This window comes from Capra hircus, chromosome 7 (genome assembly GCF_001704415.2).
Source record: "Capra hircus breed San Clemente chromosome 7, ASM170441v1, whole genome shotgun sequence".
NCBI classification, from domain to species: Eukaryota; Metazoa; Chordata; class Mammalia; order Artiodactyla; family Bovidae; genus Capra; species Capra hircus.
In genome coordinates, this window is record NC_030814.1 from 8,871,803 (window position 1) to 8,889,517 (window position 17,715).

Here is a 17,715-nt window from a genome sequence, read left to right on the forward strand (position 1 = left end):
AAAAGCATCCATTACTAGCACAGCTGGGCAGAAAAATTAATAATGCCTATTACTGTGGTAAGGGAAATCAATCCTGAATAGTCACTGGAAGGACTGATGCTGTAGCTGAAGCTCCAATACTTTGGCCACCTGATGCGAAGAACTGACTCACTGGAAAAGACCCTGATGCTGGGAAAGATTGAAGATGGGAGGAGAAGGGGATGATAGAGGATGAGATGGTTGGATGGTATCACCGACTTGATGGACATGAGTTTGAGTAAACTCCAGGAGTTGGTGGTGATGGATTGGGTGGCCTGGTGTGCTGTGGTCCATGGGGTTGCAAAGAGTCGGACACAACTGAGCGACTGAACTGAACTGAACTAATTACTGTAGTATGCAATGGTTTTGTCCATATTAATGAATAGTACTGTGTCCTAAATTCACATCTTTTGCAGCTGGATAAGACCTCAGAGAAGTGTTTCTCAATCTGGGCGTTTCCTCCCCCAGAAGACATGTGGTAATCTCTGGAGCCATTTTCGGCTGGAACAGTTTTAAGTGAGTGCACTGGCAAAGTAGAAGCCAGGGATGCTGCTAAACACCCTGCAGTGCAAAGGACAGATCCCACAGCGAAGGATTTGCTGACTCAAAACACTGAAAGTGCAGGTGTGGAGAATTCCTGGTGGCTCAGCAGTAAAGAATCCAACTGCAATGGAGGCGATGTAGATTCAATCCCTTGGTTGGAAAGATTCCCTGGAGAAGGAAATGGCAGCCCACTCCAGTATTCTGGGCTGGAGAATCCCAAGGACAGAGGAGCCTGGCGGGCTATATAGTCCTTGAGGTCACAAAAGTTGGACATGACTGAGCGACTCAACAACAACAGAGCAATGGCTTTCCATGGAACCAGCACTGCACCCAAGAGAGCAGTTTGGAAACCTGGTCATCGGGTTGGTGTGGGGAGAGAGCTATTGGCCTGAGCAGACAGGAGTCCTCAGCCACATCATGCGAGGTGCATTATTAGTTCTTGATGAAGTGCCTACCACATTCTACGAAACTTACAAGTGTCCCATGAACCATGCAAGTGATATGCCTGTTTATGATTATCCAAGCCTAGAACTCAATTCCATTTTGCATACAAAGAATTTTTTGCATGGTTTTAAAACTTCTGTGTTTAGAAATAAAATTGTATAAATCAAGATAAGATGGTTATTTTGTCTGATGTGGAACTTCTCCAAGAGTTGTTCATCATTCTGGAAAAATAGCATCACCAACCAGCAGTGCCATTCCCAGTATTTGACTGGGCAACACATCAAGACCCATCTGCATCTGTAACCTTCTTATGCACTGTTTTTCTACAAATAGGCGCAAGCTTCTGAACACTTCATTATGTCTTCCCATGCAATAATTAAATATTTGCATATTAAAATACATATTATTTTATTATAAACTGCTTGATCTGTATCACTTTTATGTTATGGTTAGAGATTTTATGTAAACATGTATTTTAATTATGCATGTAGGCAAGTTATATTATATGTGAATTTCATTTCAATGTAATAAAGAGGGCACTAAAAAATACATGCTATATTGAAATATGTGTGTTATCATATGTGAAATAGATCACCAGTCCAGGTTCGATGCATGAGACAGGGCGCTCAGGGCCGGTGCACTGGGATGACCCTGAGGGATGGGATGGGGAGGAGGTAGGAGGGGGGTTCAGGATGGGGGACACATGTATTCCCATGGCTGGTTCATGTCAATGTATGGCAAAAACCACCACAATATTGTAAAGTAATTAGCCTTCAATTAAAATAAATACATAATTTTTAAAAAACTAAAAAAAAATACATGCTATAAAAAAGAAGTATTAGATCCAATAGGGTCCAATGAATACTTGCTTTACAGATTACCTCTTTCAATCCCTTCACTTTATGGAAGTCAAGCTGGAGGCACAGAGAGGAGCCCAGGGTCTTCTGATGGCAAGAACAGGGCATTTCCACAACAGGTAATTCTCTTCTGCTCTGATCTTAGATCCACGCTATCATTACATGTGAATTCTAGGGACTGCCTGATTTCACATTCACACAAAATACTCTGTCCAAACACACAACATAAACCTGACCTGTACAGCATCAACATACAAAATACTCCCATGGGAAGCGTACCAAGGACCACCACCCATAGGAAAACTAAGCTTCATTCACTGGGCTGTTTGTCTATATAATTTCCCATGTAAAAACAAAATGAATAAAAACGAGAATGACTCATTTCAGAGGTTTCTAATTTGGCAAGATTAAATCACCACAGGTCTAGAATTTTCCTGGCACCAAACGCCACAGACCAGAAGGAAACAATAGCAGTGATCTACTCCAGCATCCCATAACTCATTTTATCCGTTCATATGGGGTCCAGTTTTCATTTCAGTCTAAACACCACAGAGACCAAATGCCTGGTTTGATTATTCTAACTCCTCAATAGGATTTTTTGTAATATAACAATCTCCTTCCTGAAACCTTAATTTTCCCTCTTGTTTACTTGTGAGGCAAACATTAATTGAGTGCTTCTTGTACAGCTGAAACACTGCACAGAGTGCCCTAGGGAATTATAAAGTATAAGACAAACCGTCTGCCTTTGAGAATGCCACTACCTTAAAAAAGGAGACAGGACAAATATAAACAGGGTAAAATCAAGGAGGCTGCAGGGGAGCAATATGCAAGGTTCAAGGGGAAGACGAATCAGATGCTAAACAGCGACCACAAAACCCATGCGGGGAACTGAGCACCTGAAAGGCAGTCCTCCCAAGTCTCTGTTTTAATTTTCTGTGATGCAGGCTTTCGCCTCTGAACTTACTCAGTCTAGTGGGGGGTCCCCCAGGGGCTTCTGAATACTTAGTACCATCTTCTTGTGTAATCAGAACTAAGCACTTCACATACTGAAATATTACTTTGCTACAAGCTACTTGATCTGTATTGCCTTTTATATTACAGTGCGGTATATACATAATACATACCTAAATATGTACATTTTATGTCTGTATTATACTTAAATGTAGATTACATAATATATGTACGTATTTAAGAAGATATCCAGTCTGCTCACACCTAAATGGCACGATGCCATTCAAATGCTGAGTCATAATTAACACACTTTTGCCCGCAGAATAAATGACTGCAGGTCTTTCAAGGGCAGGCAGAAATCTGGCAGATGACCTTGCATTTAGAGCACCACAGAAGACGTAAACAACCATCCCATATGTGTCTCTAATCTAGCAAAACAACTTTTCCCCTCTTTTATTTTCACCTATAAAAATGGAGAAAGATCACTTCAGTGACCTCTATTTTGAAGAGAAAGTAAAAGAAGAGGTGAAGTCAACATCCTCTCCATTTCGAAGAGAAAAGGAAAAGACTTCCACATGGTAAACAGGGCCCCTGGGAATGAACAGCGGCATCCCCATTCCTCACATATTCAAATATAAATCTCTCACCTCTTAGCTGCAAAGCTCTTTTCTTAACGTGCTTTTTACCCACAGATTTCTTCTGGAAGAAAAAGCCAAATTTGGACTAACTGTTAAATTCTCTAGTAGAATCAGATTTCTCACCCTTACTCACACACTTAAGCCACTATTTTCAGAAACTTTCACTTAAATACTTGATTTTTTTCCATCTAACGTTTTATTCATTCAACTAAAATGTATAGAACATTTGCTAAACTCTAGGCACTGTGCTAAAAATCCCAGCCCAGGGAAGCGTTGATTTTAATGAGGTAGGCAATAAAGGAAAATTTTTAAAGTAAATTATACAATATGTTAGACACTAATAAGTTCTATGGGAAAAAATGAGAGCCAGGTACAGCAATCAAGAATTAGAGGTGAAGGTTTACAAATTTAGATAGACTAGTCAAGAAGGTCTCAGTGAAAAAGTGACTAGAACAGTCTCCAATCAATATAAAATCTCCTTTCTCTCTAGATTATACGTCAATTCATATGTTGCTTCACCTTTTCCATCTTCAATTTTTATGGCTACGTGTTAATTCTGAAAAAGATCCATTTCAACTAAGATGAAGTTCCACATAAAGACATTGCTGTATACAGTTCCCGCTTTTCTCCCCCTGAAAGTTTTCTGCATACTCACAAAAACAAATTTGAAATATGAGGGAGCAAGATGGAAACAGAGCTGATACACATTTAAAAAAAAATAAAGAAAGAAACAAGTAACACTGGCATAATTTCATAAGAAATGTGTGGAATACAAACAAAGAAAAGGAGAAAAATTTTTGCTGAGAACTATAAAAGCAGCCGTGGAACAATGGGAAATACACACTGCTAGCCAGTATGAGAAGAAGAAAGACTGCAAAAATGTTATTTCTCCCAAAATTAATTGCTAAGTGTAATGCAACTCCATTAAAAGTATCAAGGTTGAGTAGAACAATTCTCATGCCACTGAACAGGGCTGCTTACATATGGACCCGTGTAAGAACCCACCAGAGAGTTTTCTTGGACTACACCCGCTGTGTCCCTCCTTAGACTCACTAAACTGCAATTTGTAAAGACCACGTATACTCTGCCACAGCTTCCCAGATAACTCTGATACACAGCACTGGGTAAGAACAGATGATCAGGAATAATAAACAAAAGGAAAGCTAACTGGAAGAAAAAGGATATGAATCTATTTTCAAGCTACAAAAATAAGATCAATGCAGTAGCTAAAGTATAGATAAACACATCAGTGGGGAAGAATAAACTTCTAAACTTCCCAGGAATGCTTTGTACTCACATGTGATAAAAGAGAAGTCATAAACTAACAGGGAAGAAATAGGCTGTTATCTAAATTGCTTTAAGAAAACTGAAGAGGAGCTTAAACTTCTGCTATAGTTCATACTACAAAGAGCTACACACACACACACACACACACTCAACCAGGTGCATTAAAAACTAAGATAGGTGGAGGGTCAAAAAGATAAGAACTAAAGAAATGACTGAAAAAGAAAAAATAAGAAAATTTAGTGTTTTTTTTTTTACCAGATCACTTAAAATTAAGAAAAAAGGGGAACAGATATTGACCCACAAATTAGATTAGAATACAAACAGTGAGCAAACAGATGACAGATTATAAAACAGTAAACAGAATATGATTCTATTCTATACTATCAGCTCACCTATTTGTTAGGATATATACTCAAATGCTAACAGTAATTGACTCTGGTTGATTTTTTTCCTTCTTAGTTTATGTTCAGTTTCTTAATGTCATTCAGTAAATTTGTATCACATTTAAATTTTTTAAATGATAACTTTTTCAAAGATATTTAGTTAATTTTTTCACTGTTTTTTTTTTTCATAAAATGGCAATTTTGGCACATAATGCTGCTGCTGCTGCTGCTGCTGCTGCTGCTGCTGCTAAGTTGCTTCAGTCATGTTCGACTCTGTGCAACCCCATAGATGGCAGCCCACCAGGCTCACTCGTCCCTGGGATTCTCCAGGCAAGAACACTGGAGTGGGTTGCCATTTCCTTCTCCAATGCAGGAAAGTGAAAAGTGAACATAATAGTGCAGGCTTAAATTCTTCACGTGTGTTTTAAGCATTTTGTTCATCTTAAAAAAATGTTTTCTGCTAAATACCGCTTTGTTATTTCTTACAAATTTTCAGCCTGCAGAAACTTTCTGCTCTAATAGATTGCAGTCTTTTTTAAACTGGAATAACTAATTGTCCAACCTCAGCAGTAAGTTATGGCAACTGAGTACTCAATAAAAAGGATACACTGGAGCAAACCAAATTTCTATTAATACAACAGAGGATAAACAAGTTTGACACAGAGAAGGTGTAGTCCTTCAGTCACGTATCTTTGCAATCCTATTGACTGTATGTAGCTGCCAGGCTCCTCTGTCCGTGGGATCTTCCAGGCAAGACTACTGGAGTGGGTTGTTGTTTCCTTCTCCAGGGGATCTACCAGACCCAGGGAATCGCACTCAGGCCTCAGGGGACCTGGTAAATAACTGCTCAATAAATGAGTCAGAATAAGATTGTTCACCAGTTTAAGGGTCCTACCCTAAGATATCAGCAGGAACAACCTGAATGTCCAACACAGAATTCTTGCAGCACTTTTTCTTTTTCCTACAAAATGTATGCGTGCTCTAAGATAAATCCAAAGCTACAAAACATAAAGGACATTCACAATCCCAACAGATCAGACTAGATTTAAAACATTTCTATTTGGTCCAGAATTAGCAAGACACCCAAAAAAAGGAACGCATGCCTGCAAAAAGTTCTAAGAGACGTTATGTTAAGTGAAGTAAGCCAGTTACAAAAAGACAAACACTGGATGAGTCTATTTATATCAGGTATGTAGTCAAATTCATAGAAACAGAGTAGAATGGTGGTTACCCAGGCCAGGGGGAGGAGGAAGTGGGAACTGGTTGAGTGGGCAGAGTTTCGCAAGATAAAAAAGTTTTGGACATCTGTTATATATTATGACTACTGAACTTTATACTTGAAAATGGTTAAGATGGTAAACTTTGTGATGTGTGTGTGGTTTTACTACAATTAAAAAGTTGATAAAAATTCTTAAAGGAACATAAAATGCCTCACATTTCACCAAATTACCAAGTCAAATGCCTGCTGTTGCTTCTGTTCAGCTTTCAAGCTAAGAATGCGTGATTTTCATGTGTTTTAATTGTTGGAAAAAAGTTTAGAGAGTGATATTTTGAGACATGTGAAAACTGTATGAAGTTTAAATGTCAGTGTCCATCCGTAAAGTTTTATGTATTGCCTAAGGCTGCTTTCTTGCTATTACAACAGGGCTACATAGCTGCTTCAGAGACTGTATGTGTGCATGTGGTCAGCAAAGCTTAAAGTATTTACCCTCCTGGCGCTTCATGGGGAATGTTTTCTAATTCCTGATATGGGGTGTGGGAAACTGGGCTCTCTTCTGCACACTGAGTGTAAATGGCAATGAAATACAACACAAAGCAAGGACTTCGCATCTCCATACTTGTTAACCCAGCAGTGTTAGTTTATCAGAAAGAAAGGTAAAACTCACCGAAATTTTTATGTAAAACAAACTGTTGCAGCAAGATGAACCCAGGAAGTCTGATTCCAGACCCTAAGCTCAGAGCCAAGACTAAGGCGCAGTCTACACTTAAATACTGAACCAAAGAGAATAAAACAGCTTCTCGTGTTTTATCAAGCAACAACTGTTAAAATTGGTATTCCTGAAGTTCTATTATTCTGAATTAACAAATAACACCTTACAGTGATTACTACCAAGTTATATATTTATTTTAAAAGACATTTTTTAGGTTGAACCATATGAAATTACAGATATTCAAAGGTTTACAATATGAGTAGCAGGGCTCAGCTGCTAAAGATGGCTCAGATGGTAAAGAATCTGCCTGTAATGCAGGCAACCTGGGTTGGATCCTTGGGTTGGGAAGATCCCCTGGAGAAGGAAATGGCAGCCCACTCCAGTATTCTTGCCTGAGAAATCCCATGGACAGAGGAGCCTGGTGGGCTACTGTTCATGGGGTCACAAAGAGTCGGACACCACTGAGTTACTAACACTTACCTAATATCATAAAATGAAAACTAGGCACAGATCAAACAAAATCCATCCTGAGTATGGATGAGCCCCAAATTGAAAGCTTACTTTCATTCAGCAAAACAGCACATCTGTTGCATAAATTAATGTAATTACTTGAATTTTTATTGATTGTATAGTTTTGTTGGCATTTAATTTGCAAATTTGTTTTCTTTTATAACTTCATAAGTGCTATAACCTGACATTTATTCTGCACTGGCATCGATGTATGCAAAATTATGACAGACACAATTAAGTCAAATGGAGGATGTTTTCCTTGGAAAAGGAACTATTTCCAAAGTTTAAGGACACTGTGTGTATCATGTGAACATCAAAAGCATCCGGGCACACAATTTTGAGGAAAAAAAAAACAGATCACAACCCACTTGTGCTCTGTCTCACAAATCAGGTGTTAATGGCTGACAGCAGAGCCCAACCATCAGGGCAAGGGGCGGGGGGGTAACAGAAAGACCATTCTCACAAACCGTCACATTCAAAATGAAGCGGCCATCTCTGAGCCTCAATTTTCTCTTCTATAAAACTGGGACAATGGTTTACACTGTGGGGTTACAGAATGCATCAGAGGTACTCCAGGGAAAGCACATAACATCTAATAAACACACCTAACAGTAACTGAGCAGTTAACCGCATGCCAGACACGCATGCAATCTGTTGCATGTTTGCACGCAATTGCATACAGAATGTATGCATTTCTGTTGCCGCTTTCATGCATTTTTAGGCATATGACACTTTATAGACATCACTCAAAGAATAATTAGAGCCACCACACTCTCTGAAATAGGTCCCAGCATATCCCCGGTTTTAACAATGCTAAAGCTGAGGCCCTGGGATGCTCAGTCATCTGCCCAAAGGTCACATAGCCAGTGAGAAGCCAGGCCAAGATAGGCTCGTAACATCTAACACTAGGAAGCTGTTTTTCTTCTCCACACAAAAGTACCTCAATCAATGGAAGCAATCATGATGATATCGGTGTCCCTAGTTTACCTGAATGAGAACACACAAATGTTGCTTCTCTTAAATCCAGCCACAGACCGTCCAGTGCACTGCAGCCTCTGAGGGGTCCTCCAGCCACTCGGATCATAAACCTTTCTGGAATGATATTTTTTAAACTGGTGTTAGGCTTCTCTCTATAAAATCGGGGCATATGGTGTACTCTTCTTTTCGAAAGGCTTCAAAATTTAGCTGACAGCAGTGTCAACGTCAATGTCCTCTTCTCGGGGTGCTAAACGGTCCCTCCCGAGCCTCTCCTCCTCCATGTCCCCAAGGTTGGAAACTCTAGACTTAGCCACGAGGCATCACGGTGCACATACACAGCATTTGTGGGAGGGAGACAGAGACATCGTCAGCACCAAGTACGCGGCCCAGATGAAAAACTGCTTGGTACACAGCTGGTGACTAAACCCTAGAAAGGCCACGCCTCCAACAATGAGCCTGTTTTCTCCTTATCTTCTATGTTCTTCCTGCTTGTGTGTGTTAAGTCACTTCAGTCACGTCCGACTCTTTGCAACCCCATGGACTGTAGCCCGCCAGGCACCTCTGTCCATGGGATTCTTCAGGCAAGAATACTGGAGTGGGTTGCCCTGCCCTCCTCCAAGGGATCTTCCCGACCCTGGGATCAAATCTGCATCTCTTAAGGTCTCCTGCGTTGGTAGGCCGGTTCTTTACCACTAGCAGCACCTGGGAAGCCCTTCTCCTGCTCAGAATGGAGCAAAAAAATGAGAAAGATTTTCAAGTTCATTCCCAACTGGAAAATCAGCTTATTTTCATTTTTTAAATGAGTATTATAATAGAATGATAAAATAGATAATTTTCAGAAATGAGAAAAAATGCTATAAGGTGATAATAGTTCTCAACCACCCTCAAACCCTACATCCTAGAATCAAGTATACAATGCACCAAAAAATAAATGTAACAGAGCCTAACTTCTCTTGGAGAAAATCTAAACAGCCACTAGCAGTTTATAACTCCCAAAAAAGTTTAACCAAAGCCCTACAGTTTTGGTGTGGTTTTTTTTTTTTGGGGGGGGGGCCCTGCATAGCTGCAACTTTGAAATGTTCCAAAATACTTTATTATATGGCCCTGCTAAAATGTTAGGTTTAAAAACAAATATAAACCCCTTTGAGAACCAATCTAAGCCTGACTTCACTGGTAGAAAAAACATGAGAGAGACACTATTAGTGCCATTTGTTCACAGTCTGTAGAGAGTGTTCAGGAAAATTATTAACTACTATTAAGATGCGGTTAGGTATGAATCAGAGTAGACAATATGAAGAGCAGTAAAGGTACTTATGAAACAGAAATAGAGTCACAGACACAGAAAACAAATTTATGGTGACCAAAGAGGAAGGGAAAAGGGGGATGAATCGGAGTTTGGGATTAACATACACACAATAGTTTATACAAAACAGACAACAAGGGCCTATGGCACAGCACAGGGAACTGCACGCAGTATCTTGTAAAAACCTATGATGGAAAAGTGAAAGTGTCAGCCACTCAGTCGTGTCCGACTCTGTGCGACCCCATGGACTGCAGCCAGCCGAGCGCTGCTGTTCGTGGAACTCTCCAGGCAAGAACACTGGAGTTGCCCTTCCCTTCTCCAGGGGATCTTCCCAACTCGAGGATCCAACCCCAGGTCTCCGGCATGCCAGGCCTACTCTTTCCAGTCTGAGCCCCGAGGGGAGCGCAGGCGCCGGTCTGCTTGCCTCCGCGGTGGAGAAGAATCTGAAAAAGACTGTATCACCGTGCTGTATCCCTGAAACTAACGCAACACGGACCAACGACGGGTGCTGCCGGCCGCTCAGGCGGGGCCAGCCCTCGGCGACCCGGTGGACCGCAGGGCAGTAAGAACAGGAGTGAGAGCAGCCATCCTAACAGGTAGGTACAGCAGAAGGAGGGAGGGGCAGCTGTCTGAGCGCTTGCTCTGCGCCAGGCTCCGATCTAAGGGCGTTACACGGTCATCGCGTCGCTTTCCGGGTGACACAGGGCCCTAAGGCAGAGTCTGCAGATTCCTCTGCCCCAGTACTTAATACTGTGTGACTTTGGGCAAATTATCTCATTTTCCTTACTTGCAAGTGGTGATAACAGAAGTCACCTCACAGGGTTGCTGTGAGAATCAGCCGTTAAATATAGGTGATATGCTTAGAACAGCCTCTTTGGTCCGTAATAAAGACCAAAGGGCCAGTTTACCGTTATTATGATCTGATTTCAGAGATGGCGACGTGAGGCACAGAGTGAGTCACTTTTCCAGAGTCACACCGCTGGTGATGTCACACCTGGGGCTTGAGCCCAAGGCTGACTTTTAAGTCCATATACTTAGCCTCTTCAAAAAGGCCCCTGCAGCTTTCAAGTATATTATATATTATATATATACACTTACTTATAAGTACATAAGTAAGGAGATCAGTCCTGAGTGTTCATTGGAAGGACTGATGCTGAAGCTGAAACTCCATTACTTTGGCCACCTCATGTGAAGAACTGACTCATCAGGAAAGACCCTGATGCTGGGAAAGATTGAGGTCAGGAGGAGAAGGGGATGACAGAGGATGAGATGGTTAGATGCCATCACTGACTCAATGGACATGAGTTTGAGTAAACTCCGGGAGTGGGTGATAGACAGGGAGGCCTGGCGTGCTGCAGTCCATGGGGTCGCAGAGTCGGACATGACTGAGTGACTGAACTGAACTGAACTGATGTATATAAATATATGTATATATTTATATTTGCATCTCAGGAAAATGTGTAAGGAGTTCATCAAGTAGGATAAATGGTACCAGGGAATGAATGACTGTGCTGGAGCCTACTGGCTGAGCACCCCAGGGCCAAAAATTCCACTGGATGCTGATATTACACAAAACACAGACAGTCCCAGGTGTGGCCTGAAGGTCATGTTTTAGGGAGAAAGAACATGCACATAAATATTTTGACTTGGAACAACAATGGAAGATTGCAAAACCAGAAACAGCAAAAAAAAAATTGAAACAGTCAGAAACAAGTTTTTTTCCTGACTCCAGGAACAAATATACCTTGTAAAATATCCTGCCCTAACCCTCCCCGCCCCCAGCATCACCATCTACCTCACTCCTCAAGCCATGAAATTTTCTATCTGACACACTCTCTCTTCAACATATTTTTGGTTGATCTTATCACTTCAGTAACTATTTTGACCTTCTGGTATTTACGTTTTTGAGGGAAAACATTTGTCAGAAGCATTGTTTACTTAAGAACAAGGAAGGGAGCTTCCCTGGTGGTTCTGGGGTAAAGAGTTGTCCAGCCAGTCCGAGCGATACGGGTTCGACCCCTGACCCGGGAGGGTCCCACATGCCTTAGCCTGGGCACCCCAAGTACTGAGCTTGTGCTCTAGAGCCCGGGGGCCACAGACACAGAGTCCAGGAACCTCAACTACTGCAGTCCGTGTGCCCTAGAACGCCTGCTCCATGACAAGAAAGGCCATGTGATGAGAAGGCTGTGCCCCACAGCTAGAGAGAAGCCCACAGAGCAAGGAGGACCCGGCACAGCCAAGATCACACAAATAGACAATAGTATTAAAAAAGAACAAGGAAGAGTCAAGATTTGCAGATGATGAAGGTTAAGGTAGCAATAAATTTACTCTCCTTTTTTTCTACCCTTTTCATAGACTTTCAGCCTTCTGTTGATTCAGAAAGAAGGTATCCTCCTGCATGTGGAAGGGCAAGATCAAAATTTTCTTTTTCTCCTACTTGATACCTACTCGATAACACATCAAGAGGGACTGTATTTCCACAATTCATTGTCTTTATTTTTTTTTACATAAGCAGAATTAACAACTTATGGCTATCTTTTCCTTTAGTGAAAATCTCAATGCAGCAATAAGAATGAAGCAAATTAATGGAAATGAAACAATTAAAAACTTTGTATGTCAGATGTTTTTTTAGAACACGGGAGCTATGTTCTTCCAGTTGACCAAAAAACAGCCACTTTTCTAGGTAAAAGTCAAGTATTCACCAAGGCTCACTGACTTACTATAAGAAGCTTCTGTGCCAAACTGTTTGTTAGGAAATAAAAAATGGTTAGTTTTAAATCGGTCAGCCAAGTAGTACAGTAAAATCCTACCACACCAGCTTCAGGAATCTTCCTCAATGTTCCTAAGGTAAAGGCTAATTTACATGCCAGAATAAGAAAGCCTATGAAGGCTTTCTTCATGTTCACCAAATAAAATGTAACACTGCAATGTCAAATCCGGTGAAACTCTACTAGGATGTGTTTAAGTGTCCTCCAACATCAACAGATTAACAATGCATCAAACTGTCCCATGCACTATCAAAAAATAACAAAACAGCAACAACAACAAAAAAACTGATGAAAAAAAAAATACTAATGATACTTTTTAAGTCTAAGAGCGGAATGAGTTTTATCCACAAGACTGGAGCACCCAATAAGAGAAAAACAGCAGACTCTTCTGGGTGTTTAGCAGAGAAGGGATCAGTTTGTCATAGGACCACATGCGGCCTTCCAGAAAGTCAAAGAGAAGCAGGCTGGGCCAAAAAAAAAAAAAAAAAATCAATAGAAGCAATAAAATTTGCCACACAAAAACGTTCACATAAAGATGATATGAATACACACACATGGACTGCACACTTTTTTCATTCACGTCAGTACAACAACCGATGTACTATCATAATTCAGAAGAAAGGTTATTGGGTTCTTTTGTTCCTTCTCTTGGTGGGCCCTCTGTGCTCTAAGTTATACCAATTTGAAATCAACAGGACTTGCAGTACTCTAAAATAAGCATTTCACACGTAGTTTTTTTTACCAAGTATTTCACTTATTTCGCCCCGTATCATACAAGAAACTCGCTCTAACATACCTAATGCAGCTCCTCTATGAGTCATTCCAGTAATACAGAGCTAGTTCAGCAAGTCTGCGGCTGCCCTTTCCCGTATGTGTACTGAATCAGGTCAATATGAATTGAATCGTAGCCCTAAAATGATGTTCACGTCTTAACTTCTAGTACCTGTGAATGTGACCTTATTTGAAAATAGGGTCTACGCGGGTGATCAAGCTTAGGTCACAGGAATGGGCTATCATCCAATGACTGTGTCCTTAATAAACACAGGAAACAAAGACAGTGTGATACAGAAGAAAGGCCAGGTGAAGACAAAGGGAGAATTCTATCGACAAGCCAAGGGATGGCTGGAGCTACCAAAAGTTCAGAGAGAAGGAGGGGCTCTCCCTCACATTCCGAGAGGGAAGCAGCCCTGCCAGGACACTGATCTCAGAGCCTCTGGAACTCTGAGACAGTCAGTTTCTGAGGTTTAAGCCATTAGCCTGTGGACTTTTGTTAGAGCAGCCCCAGGAGATGAACACACAGGCCGTGGCCTGAGTTGTCCCCAGCTTGCAGGGTGTGGCTGGGCGCTCGAGACACCTCCCAGAACCCTTGCAGCACACACGATTCCACCCTGGTGCTAACTGATGTGAAAAACCCGGAGACGAGGGTAGGAAATACGTCCTTCTGAAATGTTAAAGAGGTCCTGCATTTGTTTAAAACACATTTTCCATGTTTTACTTCCCTTCCTCCGTACAACCACGCTGGGGAAGAAATTGGTAAGCAGGCAAGGAAACTAAACCTCGGCCAGCTGGATGTTCTGGCCAGTGTTACATGAACACCAGGGCAGAGCTGCTGTTTGCATCAATTTTTCTCTAGGAGGGAAGAATATAACCCTAAATATTTTCATTTGGAACGACGGTGGCACTTAGAAGTGGTGCCTTTTCAAGTGACCCCAGGAAGAAAAAGAATGACATCACACAGACTGAGTAGGCGGAGGACCTCCGTGGCCCAGGCCAGGTGGAGCAGATCAGAAGAAACTGGTAGAAAAGGTAACACATCACTTCTGAACTTGGCCTTGAAGGAAGAGACGGAGAGACTACTAGGAAAGAGGTACCGTGGGGGCTGCAAAGAGTCAGACGTGACTGAGTGACTAAGCCCACAGTGCACGGGCTTCCCTGGTGGATCAGCTGGTAAAGGACCCGCCTGCAGTGCAGGAGACCTGAGTTCCATCCCTGGGTTGGGAAGATCCCCCGGAGGATGGCATGGACACTCACTGCAGTATTCTTGCCTGGAGAATCCCATGGACAGAAGAGCCTGGCGGGCTACAGTCCATGGGGTTGCAAAGAGTTGGACGCGACTGAGCAACTAAGCACAGCACAGCACCATGGTGAATACACGAAACTTCAAGGAGAAAATCAGTCAAGTAAATGGAAGGTCTCATCAAACACGAGGAAGGCCTTCAAGTGACTAATCGAGAAGTCCAGGGAGAGCTGAAATGGGCTTAAAGTAAGAGACGGGCTCTTCCACTGAGCTCATAGAGGGGTCACCATCGAGAGACTCGACATGCAGACATCTCTGTCAGGTTTTTAGCAAAGTGTGAAGAAGGAAGCTGTCCCAGGAGCAGTGTTAAACTCAGGTGAGCGGCCAAGCAACCTGGAGTTGTGCGGTTTTGAAAAGCTGGTTATGACCGAAGAGAATGTAATGAATCTATTCAGACACTCTATGTTTCAAGCATTGGCAAGGCATCCCTGACATCTTTCTTCTTTCTGCCTGTATTTCTACACACCCTGGCCTCCTTGGGAATCTCTGGGGGAGAGGGGTCCCCATGCCAACCTCAGGACCTTGTGCTTGCTCTTCCCTCTCCTTGGAAGAGGGTCTGTGCATTGTGAGTTCTCCCATTTCATTTGGGTCTTAGTTCAGACGCCACATCTTCAAAGAGGTCCTTCTTGACTATCCTATATGAGGGGACCTCCTCTGTCATTCTCAAGTTCCTTACACAGCTTCATTTTTCCTTACAGGACTTGTCTGAAATTATATATATAATAGTGTATATACATATTTATTTATAAAAAAAGCAGCAGAGACAGTACTTTGCCAACAAAGGTCTGTCTAGTCAAGGCTATGGTTTTTCCTGTAGTCATGTATGGATGTGAGAGTTGGACTCTAAAGAAAGCTGAGCGCCGGAGAATTGATGCTTTTGAACTGTGGTGTTGGAGAAGGCTCTTGAGAGTCCCTTGGACTGCAAGGAGATCCAACCAGTCCATTCTAAAGGAGATCAGTCCTGGGTGTTCATTGGAAGGACTGATGTGAAGCTGAAACTCCAATACTTTGGCCACTTCATGCGAAGAGTTGACTCATTGGAAAAGACCCTGATGCTGGGAGGGATTGGGAGCAGGAGGAGAAGGGGACGACAGAGGATGAGATGGTTGGATGGCATCACTGACCCGATGGACATGAGTTTGGGTAAACTCTGGGAGTTGGTGATGGACAGGGAGGCCTGGCATGCTGAATTCCATGGGGTCGCAAAGAGTTGGACATGACTGAGTGACTGAACTGAACTGAATATTTATATATTTATTATATTTATACTTAATTTATATTTATATATTATATTATATTTATATATTTTTAAGTTTACTGATTAGCTACCATGCCCATTAATATGTCAACTCCATGAATACAGGGATCTTGTGTATCTTGGTCATAGATATAGTCCCAAAGCTTGGCATAAAGTTTAAAACTCACTAAATATTTGTTGAATGAATAAAAGGAAATCCCATCTTATTCCCAAGTATAATTGATGTCATCCCCTGAAACACTTCTAGTCCATGGTCACTGCCACTTCCCAGTACATACAGCAGGCTTAGCACCTCATCAGTCCACTTGGATTAGTTCAGACGCCACCCACCACTCTCCACTGCCACCCGGGCCCCCTCCAACTCACTCCCCCAACAGATGACCCTACCAAAACAAAAATCTCATGGGGTCAGCAACCCCTGTTTCAACACTCTCCACGGTCCTTGGGATAAAGACCAAACTCTTAACTGGCCCCAGCCTGAGTATCCAGCCTCACCTCACTCCATTCTCCCCCGAATTCTAAGTCCTCAGTTCCTTGATTCCAGCCTATTCCCTTCTGTTTCGGGGCTTCAGCACTAACTTCCCTCTGCTGTGTGCAACACTCTTTTCCCCACTTTTCCTCACGTTCTCCTACTCATGCTTCTGTTATCATGCAAACATCACTTCCTGGTGGGGGGGCGGTTCCTGTTATACAAACCCACAAAACCTACCGCTCTCTTCAGAGCATTTACCTCTGTAATTGCTGTGCTTTTTAAAAAGTTAATTAATGACTCTCTTCATCTTGGACTCTACGCTCCACGACAGCCACGGATCACGAATGTTTTGCTCCCTCTTGGATCTCCAGGGTCAAGAGTAGCCCTGGGAACATGGCTGGCACAGAATAAGTGATGTTGAATAAGTGATGTGTGCATGCGTGCAAAATCGCTTCAGTCGTGTTCGACTCTTTACAACCCTATGGACTGTAGCCCCACCGGGCTCCTCTGTCCATGGGATTCTCCAGGCAAGAACACTGGAGTGGGTTGCCATGCCCTCCTCCAGGAGAATCTTCCTATCCCTGGGATGGAAACTGCGTCTCCTGTGGTTCCTGCATTGCAGGCAGGTTCTTTACCGCTGAGCTACCTGGGATGCCTACCCTATCAGAAACACAAAGCTAGAAGTTAATATCCAATACACAGATGTAAAAACTTTCCACAAACACTTAACGAAAGCCAAACACAAAGAAATTAGTGGAAAACTCTAACAGGATGACAAGCTGCTATTAAAAACACAGAAGGAGACAGGGAAAGCCCAGGGCAATGCAAACTTTGAAGTGGGGCTGACTGCAGACTAGAAAAGAATGGGACCAACACGCTCTGTTTTATTAAGTAACTGGAACCAGTTCAAACAATTTGCTAAAACTACATAGTTATGACTTAGGTAATGGCAGTAACTAGGTGAAAGGTTGCATTTACATATCCTATTAACAGACTCCTTGACTCATCAGTCTCTCTGGAGACATTTATCTATGCAAAGAAACCCTTCAGACTCTCCTCCTCGGCATTTTCCCTTATAAAAATTCTCCCCAAAGTCCTTAGTCCCCTGGAAAATGTTTTAAAGACATTTCACTGTGGTCGATTAGGCATGCAGTAATAGCTAAGCGAGGCAACTTGGCCATGGAGGAAATGGTTTATAATAGAACAAATCTACTTTGCTCCTGATTAAAATTACTGGTGTGCAACTTGACAAAATGCACACCCTCAAAAGTTCTGAGCACGTCAGGAAGTCACAGGT

At 42.2% G+C, this 17,715-nt stretch overlaps 1 protein-coding gene across 10 annotated transcripts in view; it reads right to left on the minus strand.

Moving 5' to 3' along the window:
* Nucleotides 1–17,715, minus strand: part of PAM (peptidylglycine alpha-amidating monooxygenase) — a 323,067-nt gene that overhangs the window by 295,729 nt on the left and 9,623 nt on the right. For 8 of the 10 annotated variants that reach the window (XM_018050006.1, XM_018050005.1, XM_018050004.1 and 5 more), the window contains exon 1: nt 8,550–8,654. The exons of the other annotated variants lie outside the window; for them this stretch is intronic. The gene's annotated coding sequence lies outside the window, so the exon portion shown is untranslated. Of the gene's footprint in view, nt 1–8,549; nt 8,655–17,715 lie in introns of those variants that run through there. 10 annotated transcript variants of the gene reach the window in all.